Source organism: Anomaloglossus baeobatrachus, chromosome 2 (genome assembly GCF_048569485.1).
Source record: "Anomaloglossus baeobatrachus isolate aAnoBae1 chromosome 2, aAnoBae1.hap1, whole genome shotgun sequence".
Taxonomy (NCBI): Eukaryota; Metazoa; Chordata; class Amphibia; order Anura; family Aromobatidae; genus Anomaloglossus; species Anomaloglossus baeobatrachus.
In genome coordinates this window covers 420,416,903-420,432,194 of record NC_134354.1, presented here as the reverse complement: position 1 = coordinate 420,432,194, position 15,292 = coordinate 420,416,903, and the positions used below count along the sequence as shown (strand labels likewise).

The following is a 15,292-nucleotide window of genomic DNA, read 5'->3' as shown; positions in this document are numbered from 1 at the left end:
ACAACATGAAGAGACGGAACACTGGCGGCTTGTCACAATGCCCCCCGCTGACATCACAATAGCGCTGCTGCCTAGAAAGCTAGCTGCGCAGCAGAAGTTTCTCTTTGGGTGGGAGGTGGGCTAGTGGAAGGAGGGGGCAAGCTTTTTTTTTTTTTTTTTTTTCCCGGGTGGTAGGGGGATGATAGGAGAAGGGATGCGGGTGGTGAGAAGGGTACAGAGGGCAGGGTTTGGGGGCTGGGAAGGAAAGGGAAAAGATTAGGGTTTGGGGATGATGAAAGGGCTTTCTACGGGTAAGGATGGCAAAGGGTGGCAGTGACGGGAAGTCAGGCGACCTGTCCTGTCCGTCTTTATGTATCATGAATTGGAAAGACTGCAAGGGGGAGGGGAGTTGCTTGCGCCCAAAAGGAGGAGTTATTCAGATTCATTGCAGTGGGCGGCGGCTGCAAAACGCACCATTCTTCTTGTTTTTGCTCTGCAAAGCAGCCTTTTCAAGGGTTGGCTTGGGTGACAAAATGTCTTCTGTAGGTGTGGGTTTGTCTCCCCTCACTCTCTCTCCCTAAGATGTGTCCGGCATAGGCCAGGGTGCCACTCGAGGCCCAAACCAATTCTGGTTATCGCTTCTCGGCCTTTTGGCTAAGATCAAGTGTAGTATCGTTCGAAAAGGTGGTTTAAGGCTCCGGCCACCTTAGTACAATGATGCAATGCACACTGGAAGGTTGCACTTGTTAGTACTTTGGGAGGATAGTATATCCATCTAGAGGAAACCATGGCCCTACCAGGATTGAGGCTATTAGACTGAGTAAGTGTGGGGGTTATGGTGCAATGTGCCCCAGGAATGGACACCCTGGAGGGAGTCTGAACTTGCTAGGTTGGGACCCTGGTAAGCCTCAGACTCTGTCGCACGCCGCGCCTTGCCTATTCATACTTTCCAAGCATATTGCCCTATCCTGGCCTTCTGGCTAAGAAGGGAAATTTTTATAATCCCGGTCGGAAGTCCGGTCAGCTTTGGGCTGAGAAACCAACACCCGGTTGGAGGTCCGGGTCAGCTTTGGCTGAGAAACCAACACCCGGTTGGAGGTCCGGTTAGCCTTGGGCTGAGAAACCAACACCCGGTTGGAGGTCCGGTCAGCCTTGGGCTGAGAAACCAACACCCGGTTGGAGGTCCGGTCAGCCTTGGGCTGAGAAACCAACACCGGTTGACGGTCCGGGCAGTCTCGGCTGCGAAACCAACGACTAGTAGCTCCCTACTCCACTTGGGTAAGATGCCTCGGTGGACGCTGGGAGCAACAACAAGGCTCAACCAGGCTTCGGCTTGGGGGAGCACCGAAGATCCCTGACCCTCGCTGTGGCCTTCTGGCTCGGAGGGACGGGGTTGATTTTTGGGGATCCTCTTCTCACAGAGGGGTCCACACGAATCCTAGCCTTTGCACTGTTTTTGGTGTGACTTCGGTCATGCATTTTTGCGGTGCTTTGGAAAGCTTCATTAAATCAAAAATCTGTTCTTATCAGTTTAATATCTGATACGTCCCCTATCTGGGGACCATATATTAAATGGATTTTTAGAACAGGGAGATGGAAAAAGAGCTTGCTCTGTCCACTCCACGCATTGACCTGGTATTGCAGTACCTCCAGGACCGGTGCACCCCTTCTTAACCCAGTTTCCAAAAGCAGAACTCAATTCACCTGATTCATATTAGCCCGATTTAATGAATTGGAAGAAAGCATACGTCTTCATATGCACCTCAATTTGGCCCATTCACTTTTCACACTTCCTCCTTTTGTTTTTTATCTTTCACACTTTTTACTTTCTTTATTCATCCAAATAGCAAACTCATCACCACTCAACCTGACCAACTCGGCTATGTCCCGTGCTGCAGTATCTTGTCCTCTGTCTTATCTAGATCATTTGCAATTGAATGGAATAGATCCCTTTTGGACAAAGTGGATTCACCTGCTGCTGCAGTGACCACAGGTGTGATAAGATCTAGAATTGGCATCTGGTGCGATCTCTCCGCTTCCACTCCAAATAAAGTTACCTGTTTATTCCTATCATGCATTGGTTTTTGGTGTTTTCTTTGAGCAATGATGATGGCTTCAGTGATCTGTTGGCTCCCCCTCCTGGAGGAAGAGTTTGCTTGCTCTTGGACATTCTAAAAGAGAGGTCATGAGAGACATTTAGCTTCTGAGCACAATTGGGGACAGTCATGGGTGATGAATGATTTGCAACCTGCTGTGAAGCCTGATACCGCAATATAAGGAACGTCAAATACTAAGAATGGGCAGCCTATGAAAGAATTAGTACTTTCATTAAGTATACTTAAACGGCTAATTGGGAATAGACAAACTGTAAAAAGCCCTCTGAGAAAGCCCCTCTCTAACCTTTGTTAGTAAGCTTTTCTGTAGTCTGCCTGTTGATGTATTTTCCGTTTGAACAGTGCACAACATGAAGAGACGGAACACTGGCGGCTTGTCACAATGCCCCCCGCTGACATCACAATAGCGCTGCTGCCTAGAAAGCTAGCTGCGCAGCAGAAGTTTCTCTTTGGGTGGGAGGTGGGCTAGTGGAAGGAGGGGGCAAGCTTTTTTTTTTTTTTTTTTTTCCCGGGTGGTAGGGGGATGATAGGAGAAGGGATGCGGGTGGTGAGAAGGGTACAGAGGGCAGGGTTTGGGGGCTGGGAAGGAAAGGGAAAAGATTAGGGTTTGGGGATGATGAAAGGGCTTTCTACGGGTAAGGATGGCAAAGGGTGGCAGTGACGGGAAGTCAGGCGACCTGTCCTGTCCGTCTTTATGTATCATGAATTGGAAAGACTGCAAGGGGGAGGGGAGTTGCTTGCGCCCAAAAGGAGGAGTTATTCAGATTCATTGCAGTGGGCGGCGGCTGCAAAACGCACCATTCTTCTTGTTTTTGCTCTGCAAAGCAGCCTTTTCAAGGGTTGGCTTGGGTGACAAAATGTCTTCTGTAGGTGTGGGTTTGTCTCCCCTCACTCTCTCTCCCTAAGATGTGTCCGGCATAGGCCAGGGTGCCACTCGAGGCCCAAACCAATTCTGGTTATCGCTTCTCGGCCTTTTGGCTAAGATCAAGTGTAGTATCTGTTCTTATCAGTTTAATATCTGATACGTCCCCTATCTGGGGACCATATATTAAATGGATTTTTAGAACAGGGAGATGGAAAAAGAGCTTGCTCTGTCCACTCCACGCATTGACCTGGTATTGCAGTACCTCCAGGACCGGTGCACCCCTTCTTAACCCAGTTTCCAAAAGCAGAACTCAATTCACCTGATTCATATTAGCCCGATTTAATGAATTGGAAGAAAGCATACGTCTTCATATGCACCTCAATTTGGCCCATTCACTTTTCACACTTCCTCCTTTTGTTTTTTATCTTTCACACTTTTTACTTTCTTTATTCATCCAAATAGCAAACTCATCACCACTCAACCTGACCAACTCGGCTATGTCCCGTGCTGCAGTATCTTGTCCTCTGTCTTATCTAGATCATTTGCAATTGAATGGAATAGATCCCTTTTGGACAAAGTGGATTCACCTGCTGCTGCAGTGACCACAGGTGTGATAAGATCTAGAATTGGCATCTGGTGCGATCTCTCCGCTTCCACTCCAAATAAAGTTACCTGTTTATTCCTATCATGCATTGGTTTTTGGTGTTTTCTTTGAGCAATGATGATGGCTTCAGTGATCTGTTGGCTCCCCCTCCTGGAGGAAGAGTTTGCTTGCTCTTGGACATTCTAAAAGAGAGGTCATGAGAGACATTTAGCTTCTGAGCACAATTGGGGACAGTCATGGGTGATGAATGATTTGCAACCTGCTGTGAAGCCTGATACCGCAATATAAGGAACGTCAAATACTAAGAATGGGCGGCCTATGAAAGAATTAGTACTTTCATTAAGTATACTTAAACGGCTAATTGGGAATAGACAAACTGTAAAAAGCCCTCTGAGAAAGCCCCTCTCTAACCTTTGTTAGTAAGCTTTTCTGTAGTCTGCCTGTTGATGTATTTTCCGTTTGAACAGTGCACAACATGAAGAGACGGAACACTGGCGGCTTGTCACAATGCCCCCCGCTGACATCACAATAGCGCTGCTGCCTAGAAAGCTAGCTGCGCAGCAGAAGTTTCTCTTTGGGTGGGAGGTGGGCTAGTGGAAGGAGGGGGCAAGCTTTTTTTTTTTTTTTTTTTTCCCGGGTGGTAGGGGGATGATAGGAGAAGGGATGCGGGTGGTGAGAAGGGTACAGAGGGCAGGGTTTGGGGGCTGGGAAGGAAAGGGAAAAGATTAGGGTTTGGGGATGATGAAAGGGCTTTCTACGGGTAAGGATGGCAAAGGGTGGCAGTGACGGGAAGTCAGGCGACCTGTCCTGTCCGTCTTTATGTATCATGAATTGGAAAGACTGCAAGGGGGAGGGGAGTTGCTTGCGCCCAAAAGGAGGAGTTATTCAGATTCATTGCAGTGGGCGGCGGCTGCAAAACGCACCATTCTTCTTGTTTTTGCTCTGCAAAGCAGCCTTTTCAAGGGTTGGCTTGGGTGACAAAATGTCTTCTGTAGGTGTGGGTTTGTCTCCCCTCACTCTCTCTCCCTAAGATGTGTCCGGCATAGGCCAGGGTGCCACTCGAGGCCCAAACCAATTCTGGTTATCGCTTCTCGGCCTTTTGGCTAAGATCAAGTGTAGTGTTGTTCGAAGAGGTGGTTTAAGCTCCAGGCCACCTTAGTACAATGATACAATGCACACTGGAAGGTTGCGCTTGCTAGTACTCTGGGTGGATAGTATATTCATCTAGTGGAAAACATGGCCCTACCAGGATCGAGGCTATTAGACTGAGTAAGGATGGGGGGCTATGGTACAACGTGCCCCAGGACTGACGACCCTGGAGTGAGTCTGAGCTTGCTGGCTTGGGACCCCGGCAAGCCTTGGGCCCTGTAGCACACCGTACCTTGCCTTTTCATACTTTTTGAGCATATTACCCTATCCCGGCCTTCTGGCTAGGAAGGGAAATTTTTATAATCCCGGTCGGAGGTCAGGTCAGCTTTGGGCTGAGAAACTAACACCCGGTTGGAGGTCCGGGTCAGCTTCGGCTGAGAAACCAACACCCGGTTGGAGGTCTGGGTCAGCTTCGGCTGAGAAACCAACACCCGGTTGGAGGTCCGGTTAGCCTTGGGCTGAGAAACCAACACCGGTTGACGGTCCGGGCAGTTTCGGCTGCGAAACCAACAACTAGTAGCTCTCTACTCCACTTGGGTAAGATGCCTGGGTGGACGCTGGGAGCAACGACAAGGCTCAACCAGGCTTCGGCTTGGGGGAGCACCGAAGATCCCTGACCCTTGCTGTGGCCTTCTGGCTCGGAGGGACGGGGTTGATTTTTGGGGACCCTCTCCTCACGGTGGGGTCCACACGAATCCTAGCCTTTGCACTGTTTTTGGTGTGACTTCGGTCATGCATTTTTTGTGGTGCTTTGGAAAGCTTCATTAAATCATTAAATCAAAAAATCTGTTCTTATCAGTTTAATATCTGATACGTCCCCTATCTGGGGACCATATATTAAATGGATTTTTAGAACAGGGAGATGGAAAAAGAGCTTGCTCTGTCCACTCCACGCATTGACCTGGTATTGCAGTACCTCCAGGACCGGTGCACCCCTTCTTAACCCAGTTTCCAAAAGCAGAACTCAATTCACCTGATTCATATTAGCCCGATTTAATGAATTGGAAGAAAGCATACGTCTTCATATGCACCTCAATTTGGCCCATTCACTTTTCACACTTCCTCCTTTTGTTTTTTATCTTTCACACTTTTTACTTTCTTTATTCATCCAAATAGCAAACTCATCACCACTCAACCTGACCAACTCGGCTATGTCCCGTGCTGCAGTATCTTGTCCTCTGTCTTATCTAGATCATTTGCAATTGAATGGAATAGATCCCTTTTGGACAAAGTGGATTCACCTGCTGCTGCAGTGACCACAGGTGTGATAAGATCTAGAATTGGCATCTGGTGCGATCTCTCCGCTTCCACTCCAAATAAAGTTACCTGTTTATTCCTATCATGCATTGGTTTTTGGTGTTTTCTTTGAGCAATGATGATGGCTTCAGTGATCTGTTGGCTCCCCCTCCTGGAGAAAGAGTTTGCTTGCTCTTGGACATTCTAAAAGAGAGGTCATGAGAGACATTTAGCTTCTGAGCACAATTGGGGACAGTCATGGGTGATGAATGATTTGCAACCTGCTGTGAAGCCTGATACCGCAATATAAGGAACGTCAAATACTAAGAATGGGCGGCCTATGAAAGAATTAGTACTTTCATTAAGTATACTTAAACGGCTAATTGGGAATAGACAAACTGTAAAAAGCCCTCTGAGAAAGCCCCTCTCTAACCTTTGTTAGTAAGCTTTTCTGTAGTCTGCCTGTTGATGTATTTTCCGTTTGAACAGTGCACAACATGAAGAGACGGAACACTGGCGGCTTGTCACAATGCCCCCCGCTGACATCACAATAGCGCTGCTGCCTAGAAAGCTAGCTGCGCAGCAGAAGTTTCTCATTGGGTGGGAGGTGGGCTAGTGGAAGGAGGGGGCAAGCTTTTTTTTTTTTTTTTCCCGGGTGGTAGGGGGATGATAGGAGAAGGGATGCGGGTGGTGAGAAGGGTACAGAGGGCAGGGTTTGGGGGCTGGGAAGGAAAGGGAAAAGATTAGGGTTTGGGGATGATGAAAGGGCTTTCTACGGGTAAGGATGGCAAAGGGTGGCAGTGACGGGAAGTCAGGCGACCTGTCCTGTCCGTCTTTATGTATCATGAATTGGAAAGACTGCAAGGGGGAGGGGAGTTGCTTGCGCCCAAAAGGAGGAGTTATTCAGATTCATTGCAGTGGGCGGCGGCTGCAAAACGCACCATTCTTCTTGTTTTTGCTCTGCAAAGCAGCCTTTTCAAGGGTTGGCTTGGGTGACAAAATGTCTTCTGTAGGTGTGGGTTTGTCTCCCCTCACTCTCTCTCCCTAAGATGTGTCCGGCATAGGCCAGGGTGCCACTCGAGGCCCAAACCAATTCTGGTTATCGCTTCTCGGCCTTTTGGCTAAGATCAAGTGTAGTATCTGTTCTTATCAGTTTAATATCTGATACGTCCCCTATCTGGGGACCATAAATTAAATGGATTTTTAGAACAGGGAGATGGAAAAAGAGCTTGCTCTGTCCACTCCACGCATTGACCTGGTATTGCAGTACCTCCAGGACCGGTGCACCCCTTCTTAACCCAGTTTCCAAAAGCAGAACTCAATTCACCTGATTCATATTAGCCCGATTTAATGAATTGGAAGAAAGCATACGTCTTCATATGCACCTCAATTTGGCCCATTCACTTTTCACACTTCCTCCTTTTGTTTTTTATCTTTCACACTTTTTACTTTCTTTATTCATCCAAATAGCAAACTCATCACCACTCAACCTGACCAACTCGCCTATGTCCCGTGCTGCAGTATCTTGTCCTCTGTCTTATCTAGATCATTTGCAATTGAATGGAATAGATCCCTTTTGGACAAAGTGGATTCACCTGCTGCTGCAGTGACCACAGGTGTGATAAGATCTAGAATTGGCATCTGGTGCGATCTCTCCGCTTCCACTCCAAATAAAGTTACCTGTTTATTCCTATCATGCATTGGTTTTTGGTGTTTTCTTTGAGCAATGATGATGGCTTCAGTGATCTGTTGGCTCCCCCTCCTGGAGGAAGAGTTTGCTTGCTCTTGGACATTCTAAAAGAGAGGTCATGAGAGACATTTAGCTTCTGAGCACAATTGGGGACAGTCATGGGTGATGAATGATTTGCAACCTGCTGTGAAGCCTGATACCGCAATATAAGGAACGTCAAATACTAAGAATGGGCGGCCTATGAAAGAATTAGTACTTTCATTAAGTATACTTAAACGGCTAATTGGGAATAGACAAACTGTAAAAAGCCCTCTGAGAAAGCCCCTCTCTAACCTTTGTTAGTAAGCTTTTCTGTAGTCTGCCTGTTGATGTATTTTCCGATTGAACAGTGCACAACATGAAGAGACGGAACACTGGCGGCTTGTCACAATGCCCCCCGCTGACATCACAATAGCGCTGCTGCCTAGAAAGCTAGCTGCGCAGCAGAAGTTTCTCTTTGGGTGGGAGGTGGGCTAGTGGAAGGAGGGGGCAAGCTTTTTTTTTTTTTTTTTTTTCCCGGGTGGTAGGGGGATGATAGGAGAAGGGATGCGGGTGGTGAGAAGGGTACAGAGGGCAGGGTTTGGGGGCTGGGAAGGAAAGGGAAAAGATTAGGGTTTGGGGATGATGAAAGGGCTTTCTACGGGTAAGGATGGCAAAGGGTGGCAGTGACGGGAAGTCAGGCGACCTGTCCTGTCCGTCTTTATGTATCATGAATTGGAAAGACTGCAAGGGGGAGGGGAGTTGCTTGCGCCCAAAAGGAGGAGTTATTCAGATTCATTGCAGTGGGCGGCGGCTGCAAAACGCACCATTCTTCTTGTTTTTGCTCTGCAAAGCAGCCTTTTCAAGGGTTGGCTTGGGTGACAAAATGTCTTCTGTAGGTGTGGGTTTGTCTCCCCTCACTCTCTCTCCCTAAGATGTGTCCGGCATAGGCCAGGGTGCCACTCGAGGCCCAAACCAATTCTGGTTATCGCTTCTCGGCCTTTTGGCTAAGATCAAGTGTAGTATCTGTTCTTATCAGTTTAATATCTGATACGTCCCCTATCTGGGGACCATATATTAAATGGATTTTTAGAACAGGGAGATGGAAAAAGAGCTTGCTCTGTCCACTCCACGCATTGACCTGGTATTGCAGTACCTCCAGGACCGGTGCACCCCTTCTTAACCCAGTTTCCAAAAGCAGAACTCAATTCACCTGATTCATATTAGCCCGATTTAATGAATTGGAAGAAAGCATACGTCTTCATATGCACCTCAATTTGGCCCATTCACTTTTCACACTTCCTCCTTTTGTTTTTTATCTTTCACACTTTTTACTTTCTTTATTCATCCAAATAGCAAACTCATCACCACTCAACCTGACCAACTCGGCTATGTCCCGTGCTGCAGTATCTTGTCCTCTGTCTTATCTAGATCATTTGCAATTGAATGGAATAGATCCCTTTTGGACAAAGTGGATTCACCTGCTGCTGCAGTGACCACAGGTGTGATAAGATCTAGAATTGGCATCTGGTGCGATCTCTCCGCTTCCACTCCAAATAAAGTTACCTGTTTATTCCTATCATGCATTGGTTTTTGGTGTTTTCTTTGAGCAATGATGATGGCTTCAGTGATCTGTTGGCTCCCCCTCCTGGAGGAAGAGTTTGCTTGCTCTTGGACATTCTAAAAGAGAGGTCATGAGAGACATTTAGCTTCTGAGCACAATTGGGGACAGTCATGGGTGATGAATGATTTGCAACCTGCTGTGAAGCCTGATACCGCAATATAAGGAACGTCAAATACTAAGAATGGGCGGCCTATGAAAGAATTAGTACTTTCATTAAGTATACTTAAACGGCTAATTGGGAATAGACAAACTGTAAAAAGCCCTCTGAGAAAGCCCCTCTCTAACCTTTGTTAGTAAGCTTTTCTGTAGTCTGCCTGTTGATGTATTTTCCGTTTGAACAGTGCACAACATGAAGAGACGGAACACTGGCGGCTTGTCACAATGCCCCCCGCTGACATCACAATAGCGCTGCTGCCTAGAAAGCTAGCTGCGCAGCAGAAGTTTCTCTTTGGGTGGGAGGTGGGCTAGTGGAAGGAGGGGGCAAGCTTTTTTTTTTTTTTTTTTTTCCCGGGTGGTAGGGGGATGATAGGAGAAGGGATGCGGGTGGTGAGAAAGGTACAGAGGGCAGGGTTTGGGGGCTGGGAAGGAAAAGGAAAAGATTAGGGTTTGGGGATGATGAAAGGGCTTTCTACGGGTAAGGATGGCAAAGGGTGGCAGTGACGGGAAGTCAGGCGACCTGTCCTGTCCGTCTTTATGTATCATGAATTGGAAAGACTGCAAGGGGGAGGGGAGTTGCTTGCGCCCAAAAGGAGGAGTTATTCAGATTCATTGCAGTGGGCGGCGGCTGCAAAACGCACCATTCTTCTTGTTTTTGCTCTGCAAAGCAGCCTTTTCAAGGGTTGGCTTGGGTGACAAAATGTCTTCTGTAGGTGTGGGTTTGTCTCCCCTCACTCTCTCTCCCTAAGATGTGTCCGGCATAGGCCAGGGTTCCACTCGAGGCCCAAACCAATTCTGGTTATCGCTTTTCGGCCTTTTGGCTAAGATCAAGTGTAGTATCTGTTCTTATCAGTTTAATATCTGATACGTCCCCTATCTGGGGACCATATATTAAATGGATTTTTAGAACAGGGAGATGGAAAAAGAGCTTGCTCTGTCCACTCCACGCATTGACCTGGTATTGCAGTACCTCCAGGACCGGTGCACCCCTTCTTAACCCAGTTTCCAAAAGCAGAACTCAATTCACCTGATTCATATTAGCCCGATTTAATGAATTGGAAGAAAGCATACGTCTTCCTATGCACCTCAATTTGGCCCATTCACTTTTCACACTTCCTCCTTTTGTTTTTTATCTTTCACACTTTTTACTTTCTTTATTCATCCAAATAGCAAACTCATCACCACTCAACCTGACCAACTCGGCTATGTCCCGTGCTGCAGTATCTTGTCCTCTGTCTTATCTAGATCATTTGCAATTGAATGGAATAGATCCCTTTTGGACAAAGTGGATTCACCTGCTGCTGCAGTGACCACAGGTGTGATAAGATCTAGAATTGGCATCTGGTGCGATCTCTCCGCTTCCACTCCAAATAAAGTTACCTGTTTATTCCTATCATGCATTGGTTTTTGGTGTTTTCTTTGAGCAATGATGATGGCTTCAGTGATCTGTTAGCTCCCCCTCCTGGAGGAAGAGTTTGCTTGCTCTTGGACATTCTAAAAGAGAGGTCATGAGAGACATTTAGCTTCTGAGCACAATTGGGGACAGTCATGGGTGATGAATGATTTGCAACCTGCTGTGAAGCCTGATACCGCAATATAAGGAACGTCAAATACTAAGAATGGGCGGCCTATGAAAGAATTAGTACTTTCATTAAGTATACTTAAACGGCTAATTGGGAATAGACAAACTGTAAAAAGCCCTCTGAGAAAGCCCCTCTCTAACCTTTGTTAGTAAGCTTTTCTGTAGTCTGCCTGTTGATGTATTTTCCGTTTGAACAGTGCACAACATGAAGAGACGGAACACTGGCGGCTTGTCACAATGCCCCCCGCTGACATCACAATAGCGCTGCTGCCTAGAAAGCTAGCTGCGCAGCAGAAGTTTCTCTTTGGGTGGGAGGTGGGCTAGTGGAAGGAGGGGGCAAGCTTTTTTTTTTTTTTTTTTTTCCCGGGTGGTAGGGGGATGATAGGAGAAGGGATGCGGGTGGTGAGAAGGGTACAGAGGGCAGGGTTTGGGGGCTGGGAAGGAAAGGGAAAAGATTAGGGTTTGGGGATGATGAAAGGGCTTTCTACGGGTAAGGATGGCAAAGGGTGGCAGTGACGGGAAGTCAGGCGACCTGTCCTGTCCGTCTTTATGTATCATGAATTGGAAAGACTGCAAGGGGGAGGGGAGTTGCTTGCGCCCAAAAGGAGGAGTTATTCAGATTCATTGCAGTGGGCGGCGGCTGCAAAACGCACCATTCTTCTTGTTTTTGCTCTGCAAAGCAGCCTTTTCAAGGGTTGGCTTGGGTGACAAAATGTCTTCTGTAGGTGTGGGTTTGTCTCCCCTCACTCTCTCTCCCTAAGATGTGTCCGGCATAGGCCAGGGTGCCACTCGAGGCCCAAACCAATTCTGGTTATCGCTTCTCGGCCTTTTGGCTAAGATCAAGTGTAGTATCTGTTCTTATCAGTTTAATATCTGATACGTCCCCTATCTGGGGACCATATATTAAATGGATTTTTAGAACAGGGAGATGGAAAAAGAGCTTGCTCTGTCCACTCCACGCATTGACCTGGTATTGCAGTACCTCCAGGACCGGTGCACCCCTTCTTAACCCAGTTTCCAAAAGCAGAACTCAATTCACCTGATTCATATTAGCCCGATTTAATGAATTGGAAGAAAGCATACGTCTTCATATGCACCTCAATTTGGCCCATTCACTTTTCACACTTCCTCCTTTTGTTTTTTATCTTTCACACTTTTTACTTTCTTTATTCATCCAAATAGCAAACTCATCACCACTCAACCTGACCAACTCGGCTATGTCCCGTGCTGCAGTATCTTGTCCTCTGTCTTATCTAGATCATTTGCAATTGAATGGAATAGATCCCTTTTGGACAAAGTGGATTCACCTGCTGCTGCAGTGACCACAGGTGTGATAAGATCTAGAATTGGCATCTGGTGCGATCTCTCCGCTTCCACTCCAAATAAAGTTACCTGTTTATTCCTATCATGCATTGGTTTTTGGTGTTTTCTTTGAGCAATGATGATGGCTTCAGTGATCTGTTGGCTCCCCCTCCTGGAGGAAGAGTTTGCTTGCTCTTGGACATTCTAAAAGAGAGGTCATGAGAGACATTTAGCTTCTGAGCACAATTGGGGACAGTCATGGGTGATGAATGATTTGCAACCTGCTGTGAAGCCTGATACCGCAATATAAGGAACGTCAAATACTAAGAATGGGCGGCCTATGAAAGAATTAGTACTTTCATTAAGTATACTTAAACGGCTAATTGGGAATAGACAAACTGTAAAAAGCCCTCTGAGAAAGCCCCTCTCTAACCTTTGTTAGTAAGCTTTTCTGTAGTCTGCCTGTTGATGTATTTTCCGTTTGAACAGTGCACAACATGAAGAGACGGAACACTGGCGGCTTGTCACAATGCCCCCCGCTGACATCACAATAGCGCTGCTGCCTAGAAAGCTAGCTGCGCAGCAGAAGTTTCTCTTTGGGTGGGAGGTGGGCTAGTGGAAGGAGGGGGCAAGCTTTTTTTTTTTTCCCGGGTGGTAGGGGGATGATAGGAGAAGGGATGCGGGTGGTGAGAAGGGTACAGAGGGCAGGGTTTGGGGGCTGGGAAGGAAAGGGAAAAGATTAGGGTTTGGGGATGATGAAAGGGCTTTCTACGGGTAAGGATGGCAAAGGGTGGCAGTGACGGGAAGTCAGGCGACCTGTCCTGTCCGTCTTTATGTATCATGAATTGGAAAGACTGCAAGGGGGAGGGGAGTTGCTTGCGCCCAAAAGGAGGAGTTATTCAGATTCATTGCAGTGGGCGGCGGCTGCAAAACGCACCATTCTTCTTGTTTTTGCTCTGCAAAGCAGCCTTTTCAAGGGTTGGCTTGGGTGACAAAATGTCTTCTGTAGGTGTGGGTTTGTCTCCCCTCACTCTCTCTCCCTAAGATGTGTCCGGCATAGGCCAGGGTGCCACTCGAGGCCCAAACCAATTCTGGTTATCGCTTCTCGGCCTTTTGGCTAAGATCAAGTGTAGTATCTGTTCTTATCAGTTTAATATCTGATACGTCCCCTATCTGGGGACCATATATTAAATGGATTTTTAGAACAGGGAGATGGAAAAAGAGCTTGCTCTGTCCACTCCACGCATTGACCTGGTATTGCAGTACCTCCAGGACCGGTGCACCCCTTCTTAACCCAGTTTCCAAAAGCAGAACTCAATTCACCTGATTCATATTAGCCCGATTTAATGAATTGGAAGAAAGCATACGTCTTCCTATGCACCTCAATTTGGCCCATTCACTTTTCACACTTCCTCCTTTTGTTTTTTATCTTTCACACTTTTTACTTTCTTTATTCATCCAAATAGCAAACTCATCACCACTCAACCTGACCAACTCGGCTATGTCCCGTGCTGCAGTATCTTGTCCTCTGTCTTATCTAGATCATTTGCAATTGAATGGAATAGATCCCTTTTGGACAAAGTGGATTCACCTGCTGCTGCAGTGACCACAGGTGTGATAAGATCTAGAATTGGCATCTGGTGCGATCTCTCCGCTTCCACTCCAAATAAAGTTACCTGTTTATTCCTATCATGCATTGGTTTTTGGTGTTTTCTTTGAGCAATGATGATGGCTTCAGTGATCTGTTAGCTCCCCCTCCTGGAGGAAGAGTTTGCTTGCTCTTGGACATTCTAAAAGAGAGGTCATGAGAGACATTTAGCTTCTGAGCACAATTGGGGACAGTCATGGGTGATGAATGATTTGCAACCTGCTGTGAAGCCTGATACCGCAATATAAGGAACGTCAAATACTAAGAATGGGCGGCCTATGAAAGAATTAGTACTTTCATTAAGTATACTTAAACGGCTAATTGGGAATAGACAAACTGTAAAAAGCCCTCTGAGAAAGCCCCTCTCTAACCTTTGTTAGTAAGCTTTTCTGTAGTCTGCCTGTTGATGTATTTTCCGTTTGAACAGTGCACAACATGAAGAGACGGAACACTGGCGGCTTGTCACAATGCCCCCCGCTGACATCACAATAGCGCTGCTGCCTAGAAAGCTAGCTGCGCAGCAGAAGTTTCTCTTTGGGTGGGAGGTGGGCTAGTGGAAGGAGGGGGCAAGCTTTTTTTTTTTTTTTTTTTTTCCCGGGTGGTAGGGGGATGATAGGAGAAGGGATGCGGGTGGTGAGAAGGGTACAGAGGGCAGGGTTTGGGGGCTGGGAAGGAAAGGGAAAAGATTAGGGTTTGGGGATGATGAAAGGGCTTTCTACGGGTAAGGATGGCAAAGGGTGGCAGTGACGGGAAGTCAGGCGACCTGTCCTGTCCGTCTTTATGTATCATGAATTGGAAAGACTGCAAGGGGGAGGGGAGTTGCTTGCGCCCAAAAGGAGGAGTTATTCAGATTCATTGCAGTGGGCGGCGGCTGCAAAACGCACCATTCTTCTTGTTTTTGCTCTGCAAAGCAGCCTTTTCAAGGGTTGGCTTGGGTGACAAAATGTCTTCTGTAGGTGTGGGTTTGTCTCCCCTCACTCTCTCTCCCTAAGATGTGTCCGGCATAGGCCAGGGTGCCACTCGAGGCCCAAACCAATTCTGGTTATCGCTTCTCGGCCTTTTGGCTAAGATCAAGTGTAGTATCTGTTCTTATCAGTTTAATATCTGATACGTCCCCTATCTGGGGACCATATATTAAATGGATTTTTAGAACAGGGAGATGGAAAAATAGCTTGCTCTGTCCACTCCACGCATTGACCTGGTATTGCAGTACCTCCAGGACCGGTGCACCCCTTCTTAACCCAGTTTCCAAAAGCAGAACTCAATTCACCTGATTCATATTAGCCCGATTTAATGAATTGGAAGAAAGCATACGTCTTCATATG

At 47.1% G+C, this 15,292-nt stretch overlaps 8 non-coding genes and 2 pseudogenes across 8 annotated transcripts; all 10 read left to right on the top strand.

The window, feature by feature from the left end:
- The first annotated feature begins 613 nt into the window (after positions 1-613).
- On the top strand, positions 614-755 carry LOC142292733 (U2 spliceosomal RNA; annotated as a pseudogene).
- Positions 756-1,452: 697 nt separating this feature from the next.
- LOC142293224 (U2 spliceosomal RNA) lies at positions 1,453-1,648 on the top strand. Its single transcript, XR_012751208.1, has one exon. It is a non-coding gene; the product is annotated as a U2 spliceosomal RNA (small nuclear RNA).
- A 1,403-nt stretch (positions 1,649-3,051) lies between these two features.
- On the top strand, positions 3,052-3,242 carry LOC142293041 (U2 spliceosomal RNA). The gene has a single exon (XR_012751052.1). It is a non-coding gene; the product is annotated as a U2 spliceosomal RNA (small nuclear RNA).
- Positions 3,243-5,447: 2,205 nt separating this feature from the next.
- Positions 5,448-5,649, top strand: LOC142293237 (U2 spliceosomal RNA; annotated as a pseudogene).
- Positions 5,650-7,048: 1,399 nt separating this feature from the next.
- On the top strand, positions 7,049-7,239 carry LOC142293079 (U2 spliceosomal RNA). Its single transcript, XR_012751089.1, has one exon. It is a non-coding gene; the product is annotated as a U2 spliceosomal RNA (small nuclear RNA).
- A 1,403-nt stretch (positions 7,240-8,642) lies between these two features.
- Positions 8,643-8,833, top strand: LOC142293040 (U2 spliceosomal RNA). Its single transcript, XR_012751051.1, has one exon. It is a non-coding gene; the product is annotated as a U2 spliceosomal RNA (small nuclear RNA).
- A 1,403-nt stretch (positions 8,834-10,236) lies between these two features.
- LOC142293100 (U2 spliceosomal RNA) lies at positions 10,237-10,427 on the top strand. Its single transcript, XR_012751109.1, has one exon. It is a non-coding gene; the product is annotated as a U2 spliceosomal RNA (small nuclear RNA).
- A 1,403-nt stretch (positions 10,428-11,830) lies between these two features.
- On the top strand, positions 11,831-12,021 carry LOC142293039 (U2 spliceosomal RNA). The gene has a single exon (XR_012751050.1). It is a non-coding gene; the product is annotated as a U2 spliceosomal RNA (small nuclear RNA).
- Positions 12,022-13,416: 1,395 nt separating this feature from the next.
- On the top strand, positions 13,417-13,607 carry LOC142293038 (U2 spliceosomal RNA). Its single transcript, XR_012751049.1, has one exon. It is a non-coding gene; the product is annotated as a U2 spliceosomal RNA (small nuclear RNA).
- A 1,404-nt stretch (positions 13,608-15,011) lies between these two features.
- LOC142293094 (U2 spliceosomal RNA) lies at positions 15,012-15,202 on the top strand. The gene has a single exon (XR_012751103.1). It is a non-coding gene; the product is annotated as a U2 spliceosomal RNA (small nuclear RNA).
- Positions 15,203-15,292: the final 90 nt, after the last annotated feature.